Genomic DNA, 11,194 nt, shown 5'->3' on the forward strand with positions numbered 1-11,194 from the left:
AGATAACATGCAAACATGAATGCCCCACTTAAGATAGCATGCAAATGGCATATGCTAATATACGTAGACATGCAAGTCCAACTATACTCTACTCTCAAAGTGGACATCTAAAAAGAATATTCTACCAATATGATTTTAATTGTCATCGATGGGTAGATCTACATCTATGAATGCAATTACAAATTGTCATAGATAATATTGTGACATTATCAAGTGTTAACTTTCTTTAATGATACCTTATCCTTCTCAACCATTTCTTACACAAATTGATATTGAACATCAACATAATTTGTATGACCAAACATAAGACACTCTGATGGTCACATTTAATCCTCGTAATTTTACAATCAAAATCAATACCTGTCCCAAATCTTTATAACCATACTTGCATGTGTAACCACAATATAGTCTACTTTTGTGGTGGAAAAATAAACTTTAGGCTATATTTCATTTACTCAACTTTTTGTACCTCCAATATTTGAGATAACATGGCCACTAATGGACCTTTGACTATCTAAGTCACCTACCCAGTATACATCAACAAAACCCTATATGTCCAATGATTTGACCATATCATCAACGCCATGATAAATCAAATAGGAATTAAAAGTTCCTTTCAAATATCTGGACACCCTTGTAGTAAAAGTCCAATGCTCTCTACCAAAGTTAGACATAAACCTATTGAAAACTCCCATTGTTTGGGCAATATCTAGTCTAGTGTAAACCATTGCATACATTAAACTACAAATGACACTAGTATAATGAACCTTAAACATGTCTTCAAATCATCATCAACTTAGGTCACGTGCCTAAACAAAGCATAGTACCAACAAAAACTGGAACACTTATTATATTACAATGATGCATATTAAATATTCTCAAAATGGTTCAACATACTTACTCTGACTTAACCAAAGTTATATGTATATTCAATCCTTGTTGATCTCCATTTTAAAAATTTACTTAACATCCCCTAAGTCCTTCATATCAAACACACTAGAAAGCTTAAGTCTTGATTTCCCTAATTATCACCTAGTTGCTACCCATAAACAACATGTCATCAATATATAAGACAATAATCAATAAGTGATCATCAATAATCTTAAGATAAACATGACAATCCAACTCGGTCCTAACATAATACAACTTCAATTCCTTGAAAAGGAATGAAAATTTTAGTATTGCATCTTGGGTGACTATTTTAGACCATACAATGATTGATTTAACTTGGAAACCAAGCGTTCTTTTCTTCACAATAAAACCACCAAGTCATCACTTATAAATCTTATCCTTAATATTTCCAAGCAAGATAGCAGTTTCAACATCCATTTGCACAATTTTAAAATTGCAAGCAACTATAATAGATAAAAGAAATCTAGTAGAAGATAACTTAGAAATGAAAGAGAAAATTTCACTAAGATCAACTCCCTCTCTTTGAGAGTATGCCTTGGCTACCAATTTGGCCTTGTGCCATTGTAATTGATTGTTTGTACCAAATTTAGTTTTTAAATACTCACTTGCAACCATTGGCCTTTCTTCTTTTGGGATAATTAACAAGATCTTATATATCACAAGTATCCAAAGTCATCATCCTCTCCTACAAACAAACTATTTGACAAAATACCTCAAAGTAAAAGGGAAAAACTATCCAGATCAAGGTGGGATATTATAGTGGTATCAGAGCCCAAGTTCATGCCATCATGTTGGGAGATTCAATAAAATTTAGAGGTACAACAATGAACTTTAACAAGGTTGAAGATCAAAAGAGGACATATGAACATGAAGCTATCCAAATCTTTGAAGAGTTCTAGAGCATGCCCGAGGGGTTTGAAGAATAGGTTTCCTTTGATGATTTCTTGTGTTTGGTTGTAACCTTGAGACCTAGTAAAATAGGCATGGTGAAGTACATCGAAAGGATAGTGAAAGGAAAATAAGAAGTTACCCTTGAAGAAGGGTTAGTAAAGGAAGACGAAGCACTTGTTGTGACTTGCAACCTATAGGTGATTATGGAGAAGATAAAAATCGGTCAACATGCATGAGAGATTGGACTCTAAGCTCTATCTAAAATAGAACCACGAGTTCTCTTCAACCCTATAAGTACAAGGGTGTAGGAAAGTCCCCTGTTGAAGCTAAATATGAAGAGCACATGAAGATTGACGGAGATGTCATCACGAAGGTTGCCAAATCAAAAAATCAATCATCTATTGTAGTCACATATGAGGAGAAATCTTCACTTGAAAGTGCAATTTTCAATCTTGGGATAGATGTTATTTCAAGTAATGATTGTACGAGTTTCTTGGTAGGGATCTTGGAGGTAGAGCTATCCTATGAGGTTGAGCATGCTAGTACATATGATGGGCATATTGATAGCATATATGATGTTTTCCAATCAGCCAATGATGATGATTCCACATCATATGTGAATGGCGATGCTTATGTTGTTTTGGGTGAGATGGTCCCTACATATGGTGTGGATCCTGTTTGGGAAGGATCTACTTTTGACCATAGTGTTGTTCTAAAATTAATCTTTGAATAATTAGAATAAAGCTAATTCATTTTTTAGCCCCATCTTGATGCTCAGGTTCTTGTGTCAGTTTACCCTTGTCGTGAGTTTCCCAGATTTATTGACATCAAGGTCGATAATGACCCCATTTCATGCCTTATTGAAACCCTCTAAGGGTTCAATGCGTATTTCTTGTGTACACGCGAAGGGCATATCAGAAGAAATTGCCCTATTCTTTCTGGACGGAGTAAATCTAATGATATCCTGGTGTAGTCACCGGTTAGGAGAGACGACAAAGAGATCAGTCCAGACCGACCAGCAAGAGTAAACACAACAGAAACACAAGGACATGATGGAGGCAATGTAGAACATATTGAATTATATCATGAAAACTGACTACAACCAACCGGTAACAACCGGGTTATAGTAACCGGCTCATAGGCCTGCTAAAACATGCTCAAAATATAGAACAAGTCACAACCGGGACTTCAAATCTTTGGATCTATCTTCTATGTTTTGTCTAACTTCTTTGATACATTCTACTGCTCTATTACACTGATTTATATGACCCAAGGGGATCTGGTTGGCCCAAAAAGGGATCAAAACTTGAAGAACAAGACCTAATGTGTAAAACCAACCAGGTTGGCCTCCAACAAAGAAAATCCACTGGAAAATCCAAAGGACAAAGTGAGAATCAAAGGGAAGGTTAGCCACATGCCAAGGAAAAACATAATCAATGCTCAGGGCTTCACAAGCTACAAAAAGGATATGGTAGATCACCAAAAATAGGTCCCAACAACCGGTAACAGAAAACTGTCTCGGAAACTGGTAGCAATAACTTGCTGGAAAATTATCCAAATGCTCCACGTCAGTTTGGGAATAAGGAAGGTTATCAAGTCTTCAAGCAAAATCCAACTCCATAGGTTCCAGTGAGCCAAATCTGGGAAACACAGAAATAAATGTTGAAACTACAAATAGAAAGCAAAACATAAAGGAAATATTTTTGGTTGATGCAAGATTGCCATGAAGTGGGGATGCTCTTACATCAGACATATGGGGTTGTTGAAAAGTGAGTCTCTCACTTTGTTGGGGTCGGAGGAAAACCAATGCGGTCTACCTCTGCCTGAGAAATCCAAGATGAATATTCAATTGGTCTATCTTTCCACTTCGCAAGATACTCCTTATACTGACTATTCAGGGTACTATGCCCAATCCTACTATCCAAAATGTCTTCAATCTGATCTAGTTCCTTTTGGGGCAACTATTTCCTTTTGGGGCAACTGTTTCTCCAAGTCTGCAATACTGTCCTAACTGAATTCTAATTTATGATACTGATAAAGATCTACAATGTTAAACACAGGTGAAATACTCAGACTATCTGGTAACTCCACTTCATATGCATTTCCAGAACCAAACTTTCTCAAAATCTTGCAAGGTCCAAACTTTCTCATCTGCAACTTGTTATAAGTTCCAACCAAGAATCTTTCTTTTCTCAAATACACCATCACTTCATCAACAACATCAAATTCCTTATGTCTCCTCTTCTCATCTGCCTTCTCCTTATACTTGTTGTTCATGTCCTCCAAATGTTGCTTAGCTTGAATATGTAAGTCCTTCATGTGATTAGCAAATTCTTCTACTTCTGAACTTCTTTGGTCTTCACTACTAATATCTCTTAATTTTGATATACCTCTAGGGTGTGCTATGGTAACAATCTCAAAAGGTGTCCTTCTGATACTCCTGTTTACTGAATTATTGTAGGCAAACTCTGCTTGTGCAAGAATCAAATCCCAACTTCTAGTTTTGTCTCCAACTAAGTATCTTAACAAATTTCCCAAGCTCTGGTTAACTACTTATGTTTGTCCATCAGTCTATGGGTGAAAAGTAGAACTGAACTTCAAATTTGTCTTCATCTTATTCCAAAGTGTTCTCCCAAAATAACCAACAAACTTAGTGTCTCTGTCTGAAACTATGCTCTTAGGTAATCCATGCAATCTCACTACTTCCTTGAAAAATAGGTTTGGTACATGTAATGCATCTAATGTCTTCTTACAAGGTATGAAATGAGCCATCTTCGAGAATCTATCCACTACCACAAATTAGAATCATTCCCTCTCTGTGTTTTAGGCAATCCAAGCATGAAATCCATGCTTATATCCTCCCAAGGTCTTACCGGTACAGTCAAAGGTTTATACAATCCCACATTCTGACTACTACCCTTTACAACTTGACAAACTCTACAACTTTGCACATATTTCCTAACATCCTTATGAATCTAGGGCCAAAAGTAATGCTCACTCACCAATGCTACTTCTTTGTCAACACCAAAGTGTCCGGCTAATCCTCCACTATGTTTCTCCTTTATCATATTCTCCCTCATAGAACTCTTAGGTATGCATAATTGAACTCCTCTGAATAACATCCTATCCTGAATGAAGTAATCCAACCACTTGCTTCTATCTACTGTAACTGGTTCTCTACATGCTCTCCAAGGTTCTGCAAAATTCGGGTCATCATCATACGAGGTCTTCAATTCCTCAAATCCTAATACTATTACTCTCATCTCTTTCAACAAATTCTTTCTCCTACTCAATGCATCAACAACTTTGTTAGATTTCCCACTTCTATGCTTCAACACAAAGGTGTAACTCTGCAAAAATTCTACCCATCTCATATGCCTTTGATTCAACTTACTCTGATTGTTCGAATACAACACAAACTCCTTAGGCAACAGGTAATGTCTCCACTTCTTCAAGGCTTGAACTATGACATAAAATTATTGATCATACACTGAATATCTCCTCCGAGCATCATTCAATTTCTCACTGAAATAAGCTATTGCTATCCCTTCCTGACTCAAGACTGCTCCTATTGTTGTTCCACTTGCATCACAATCCACATGAAATACTTTATTGAAATTTGGTAAAGCCAACACAGGCTGCTCAGTCACTTTCCACTTCAACAATATTGGAGTTGAGAAAATACAACACCACAGGAGCCCAAATGATCTCTGCAAGCTAAAAAACCTGTTACAAGGAGAAGCAAGGAAGCAAATCACAGAAGAAAGAAATACACAGAAAATATGCTCATAAAGAGAGAGCTCAATATTCACAAAATGTGTAATGTAATAATCCTTCTTCTTGTTACAATGAAAAGAAATAACTCAACCTTTAATAGGTCAAAAAACCCTAAAAGGGAAAACCTAGGTTTGCACATAATAATTAATAAAAGAATTAATTATTATGCACCTAAAGTTAGCTTAAGTGTAGAAGAGATAAAGGGAACTTAAATAATTAAACAAATATTGTTTAATTAATCAAGTAAATACTTGAATACTCTAACACCCCCCCCTTAAGCTAGACTTAGGGAGAAGCTAAAACCAAGAATAGCTACTGAAAGCAGGAAAGATGGGTCTCGACAACAAGGCTTGATCAGGTACCCAAATACAATGAAATCTCTATGAATTAGAGAAATAGAGAAAACCACGTGGGAAAAAAACTCTACTCCAAAAAGAGATGGAAAAGAACACCATTGAAGCATGAAGAACCTGCAAACTTTGTCGAAGAATAACTATTGATCTGAAGAACCTCCACTGAAATAGAACATGACCGGGTAGAGAAGACTGTAATCTGTATGAGTGCTCCCAAATGACACTACTCAATTCAAATGGAAAACAAGGCAAACAACTGAACTCAAAGACACATATGGCATGTGAAACCAAAGCCTGAAGAGTTGATCAATCGAACCACGAAAGCATTAGAACCAACAGGACAAACATCCCCATAATGCTGAAGAGGGAGAGGGATAGGAACACTGAAAAGAACAGCCAAGAAGAACTGCATGACGAAGAACCAGGAAGATCAAAGGTGCTAAGAAAGTACATAGTGTCATGGAAGGAACACTCACTTGACACACATCATGAGGCAAATGTCGTGGAAGGAACACTCACTAGACAAAGGCAGATGGCAAACAAGGCAAACATCAACCCCCTCATGGCACTTTATAAGTAGTGCATGTACAATAAGGCACAAGATGTGCAAGATTCCAAGTAAACAATGCAGGATGGCACTTTATCTCAGTGTGTTTGCATAAAAGAAGCTACAATGATAAGAAGACTGGAAATAGAAAGGAGAACCAAAATAGAGACACCCTACTCAGAGAAGAGATCCCAGGATCTGAAACAACCAAGATATCCACCAGAGTGTTGAAAAGCGAAAAACTAAATAAAATATGCATGGAGCAAAATCTGGAAATAAAAATCATATGGCTGGAAAGTAGATAGCACATGCTTTCCAATTTTTATTTTTTTTTGAAAAATGGAGGTCGGATGCTCATTCTACGTCTCCTAGAGTGCAAAAATGTGACCCCACTTTGACTGGAAAAAAAAATAGTCAAATAAAAAAATGGGAAAAAAATACCAACATCACGAGGTCCGTCTCGGAACCAGCTTTCCGATGCCTATTCATTTTGAAAAAAAAGACTTCGTATGCCCAAGATATGACCCAAAACCAAACCCCCCTTCAAAACAAGAGGAAGGGGTAGTCTGGTGGCTGGGGCAAGTGGAGGTGGCCAGTGGGCGATGCTCCGGTGGCTGGATGATCGCACCCCGATGGCTGGGTGGTGATCCGGTAGCGGTGGCAGCAGGTTCCGACGGGGAGCGGTGGGGCTAGAGGGCATTGTAGTAGGCAGCGGCGGGTCGGGGGCTACAGCGGCAATGGGGGCCGCAAGCAGACGTCGGGGAGCTGCGACAGCAGGGGTCAAGTTATTGCAATGGGGGCCGGGGGTTGCAGCGGCGGAAAGGACTGCAGGCGGGCGACGGGGAGTTGCGGCAACGAGGGCCGGAGGTTGGTGGGGCTGCAGGGAGGCGGAGGCGGAGGGCCGGGAAGCAGGGTCGCTAGGAGGCAAAGTCGCCGAAAAGCGGGGGTCAGAGGACGCCCAACAAGGCCTGCTCTGTTAGCGGCAGTGGGGGCCCCATGGTACCCTGTGTACTGTGGGGATCCCCCCCCCCAAAAAAAAAAAAACTTTTGCCAAAGAAATATTTTTATTTGAAACCCTTGTTCTTTTTGGAAGCCCCTTTTTTTTTTTTTTTTTTTTTTGAAAAATCAAATTCCGGCCTGCATGCCATAAAAAGGAGGAAAAAAAATTGAATTTTTTTCCTCGAACTACGTGCCAGGGTTGTACGTCCTAGATTTGGAGAAAAAATACTCCCAAGGCTCAAGAACCAAAAAAGGTCAAATTTTATATGACCATAGGGGTTTTCAGGCCTTTTGAGCACGATAGTGAGGTCCGTTTAGGCCCAAAGTGCTTAGAAAAAAAGGCCTATCCCTAGGTGCATAAAAAACTTTCTAAAACCCTAGATCTGCTTCCAATGCAAAATTTCTCAATGCAAAATTTCTCAAAACAAGAACAGGTAGCTGCAGATCTGAAGCTCTGATACCATATTGGAGTTGAGAAAATGCAACACCATAGGAGCCCAAATGATCTCTGCAAGCTAAAAAACCTGTTACAAGGAGAAGCAAGAAAGCAAATCACAGAAGAAAGAAATACACATAAAATATGCTCAAAAAGAGAGAGCTCAATATTCACAAAATGTGTAATGTAATAATCCTTCTTCTTGTTACAATGAAAAGAAAGAACTCAACCTTTAATAGGTCAAGAAACCCTAAAAGGGAAAACCTAGGTTTGCACATAATAATTAATAAAGGAATTAATTATTATGCACCTAAAGTTAGCTTAAGTGTAAAAGAGATAAAGGGAACTTAAATAATTAAACAAATATTGTTTAATTAATCAAGTAAATACCCGAATACTCTAACAAACAATTCAAAACTTTTGTTTGCTTCAGTGGTCCAGGTCCACTTGAATTCTTTCTGATCTCCCCTCATTGTCTCAGTCATAGGGTTACAAACTGAACTGAAATTTATGATGAACTTCCAATAGAAGCTAGCCAATCCATGAAACGATCTTACCTCTCCAATATTGCTTTTCGGTGTAGGCCACTCAACAATTGCTTTTACTTTCTTAGGGTCCATCTTCAAACCATCCTCAGATATCACAAATCCCAAATAGACTAACTCATCTTTTATGAAAGTACACTTCTTAAGATTTATCAGCAAATTTTCTTCTCTCAACCTCTACAAAACTTGTCTCAAATGCAACAAATGCTCCTCTTTTGTCTTACTGAAAATTGGAATGTCATCCAAATATATAATAACAAACTTACCCAAGAATTTCTTCAATACCTCATTCATCAACCTCATGAAAGTACTCAGTGCATTAGTTAACCCAAAAGGCATCACCAACCATTCATATAGTCCTTCATTTGTCTTGAATGTTGTCTTCCAATCATCTCCTTCTGCGATCCTGATCTAATGATATCCACACTTCAAGTCTATCTTTGTAAAGTACTTGGCTATGCTCAAACAGTCCATTATGTCATCCATCCTAGGAAAAGGAAACTGGTATTTCACTGTGATCTTGTTTATTGCTCTAGAATTGGTACACATTCTCCATTCTTCATTCTTCTTAGGTGTTAATATTGTTGGTACTACATAAGGGCTTAGACTTTCTTTGATCAAACCTTTCCTCAACAGCTCCTGCACTTGTCTATTCAACTCTTCATTCTCTGTCGATGTCATCCAGTGTGCGGCTTTGTTAGGTAAACTAGCTCTGGGAACCAGGTCCATGCAATGACTAATACTTCTTACAAGTGGTAATCCATCAGGCACATTATGTGAAATGTTGTCTTCATATTCTATCAACAATTCTTTTATCTCTTCTGATTGTTCTTCTTCATGCTTTAGATTCCGTATTTTTAGGAACTAAGGCAAAACACACATTCTCATGTCTCATTCCATCCACCAAACAGATTCTAGCATTCGCACAGACTTCACTCTCCAAAGGCTCCTCCAAGGGCAACAAGGTTTGCTTCATCCCATTGGCCACACTAGTGTATGTATTCTTCCTCCCATCATGTATTGCCTGTCTATCAAACTGCCAAGGTCTACCCAACAAAAGGTGACAAATATCCATAGGCATAATATCACACAAGACTTCATCATGATAATTCCCAATTTTTTATTTCACCAAACATTGCTCACTTACTAACAACTTATGTTCATCCTAAATCCATGCTATCAAATAAGGCTTAGGATGTTTCAAGCTTTCCAAATTCAACGTATTCACCATCTCTTCTAAAACAATATTATATGAATTACCACTATCAATGACAACTTTACAACACTTATCAGATACCTTACATCTGATCTTCAACAAATTCTTCCTCTGCAAGGGTTCTTCATCTCTCCCGGTATGACACAAATCTCTCCTCATTATCAACAATTCTCCATCTTCTGGTTTATTAGCTGATCCGGTGGGGTTTTCTTCCACCGCTATTGTTCTTCTGGTATATGACCCCTTTTAACATCCTAGTACACGTCATGACCCCTTATTACACCATATGACCCCTTAGGACAATACGATGTCCAAATGGTTCATATGGTGTCCTAAGGGGTCATATGGTGTTCTAACACATGTGTGGGCCCTTAGGACCCCAATGACCAATAACGACACCATATGACCCCTTAGGACACCATATGACCCCTATGGACACCATATGGCCCCTTTTAACATCCTAATACACAACATGACCCCTTATGACACCACATGACCCCTAACGACACCATATGACCCCTTAGGACACCATATGACACCTTAGTACACCATATGATGTCCATATGGTGTCTTAAGGGGTCACATGTTGTTCTAACACATGTGTGATCCCTTGAGACTCCATATGACCCCTAACAACACCATGTGCCCCCTCAGGACACCATATGATCCCTTATGACACCTATTGACCCATTAGGATGTCCTAATGTGTCCTAAGGGGTCATATGGTGTTCTAACACATGTGTGGGCCCTGACGACACCATATGGTGTCCTAAGGGGTCATATGGTGTTCTAAAACATGAGTGGCCCCTTATGACCCCTAACAACACTATGTGACCCCTTATGACACCAAATGACACCTTAGGACAATATGATGTCCTAATGGGTCATATGGTGTCCTAAGGTGCCATAGGCCATTAGGACCCCATATGACCCCTAACGACACCATATGACCTTAGGACACCATATGACCCCTTTTAACATCCCAGTATAAGACATGACCCCTTATGACACCATATGATCGCTTAGGACAATATGATGTCCTAATGGGAAATATGGTGTCATGAGGGGTCATATGGTGTTCTAACACATGTGTAGCCCCTTAGGACACCATATGACCTTAAAGAGGTAGGGAGGGGGAAGAGAGAGGGAGGGGGGAGAGAGGGAGAGAATGAGAGAGAGATACACCTGAGAGAGTAGGAGAGTGAGATAGAGAGATAGAGGCTGAGAGGGAGAGACTTGAGAGAGAGAGAGAGAGAGAGAGAGAATGGGATAGAGACACCTAAGAAAGGGGGAGAGATACAAAGAGAACTGAGAGGTGGATGGAGGGATTGAGAGAGAGAGAGCGAGAGACCTAAGAGGTGGAGGGAGGGAAGGTGAGAGAAATACCTAAGAGGTAGAGAGAGGGATGGTGAGAGAGAGAGAGAGAGATAAAGAGAGAGTGAGAGATAAGGAGAGCTTGAGTGAGAGGAAGGGATGGAAGGATATTGTAAGAGAATAGAGAGAGAGAGAGAGGTGAAG

Source organism: Cryptomeria japonica, chromosome 6 (genome assembly GCF_030272615.1).
Source record: "Cryptomeria japonica chromosome 6, Sugi_1.0, whole genome shotgun sequence".
NCBI lineage: Eukaryota > Viridiplantae > Streptophyta > Pinopsida > Cupressales > Cupressaceae > Cryptomeria > Cryptomeria japonica.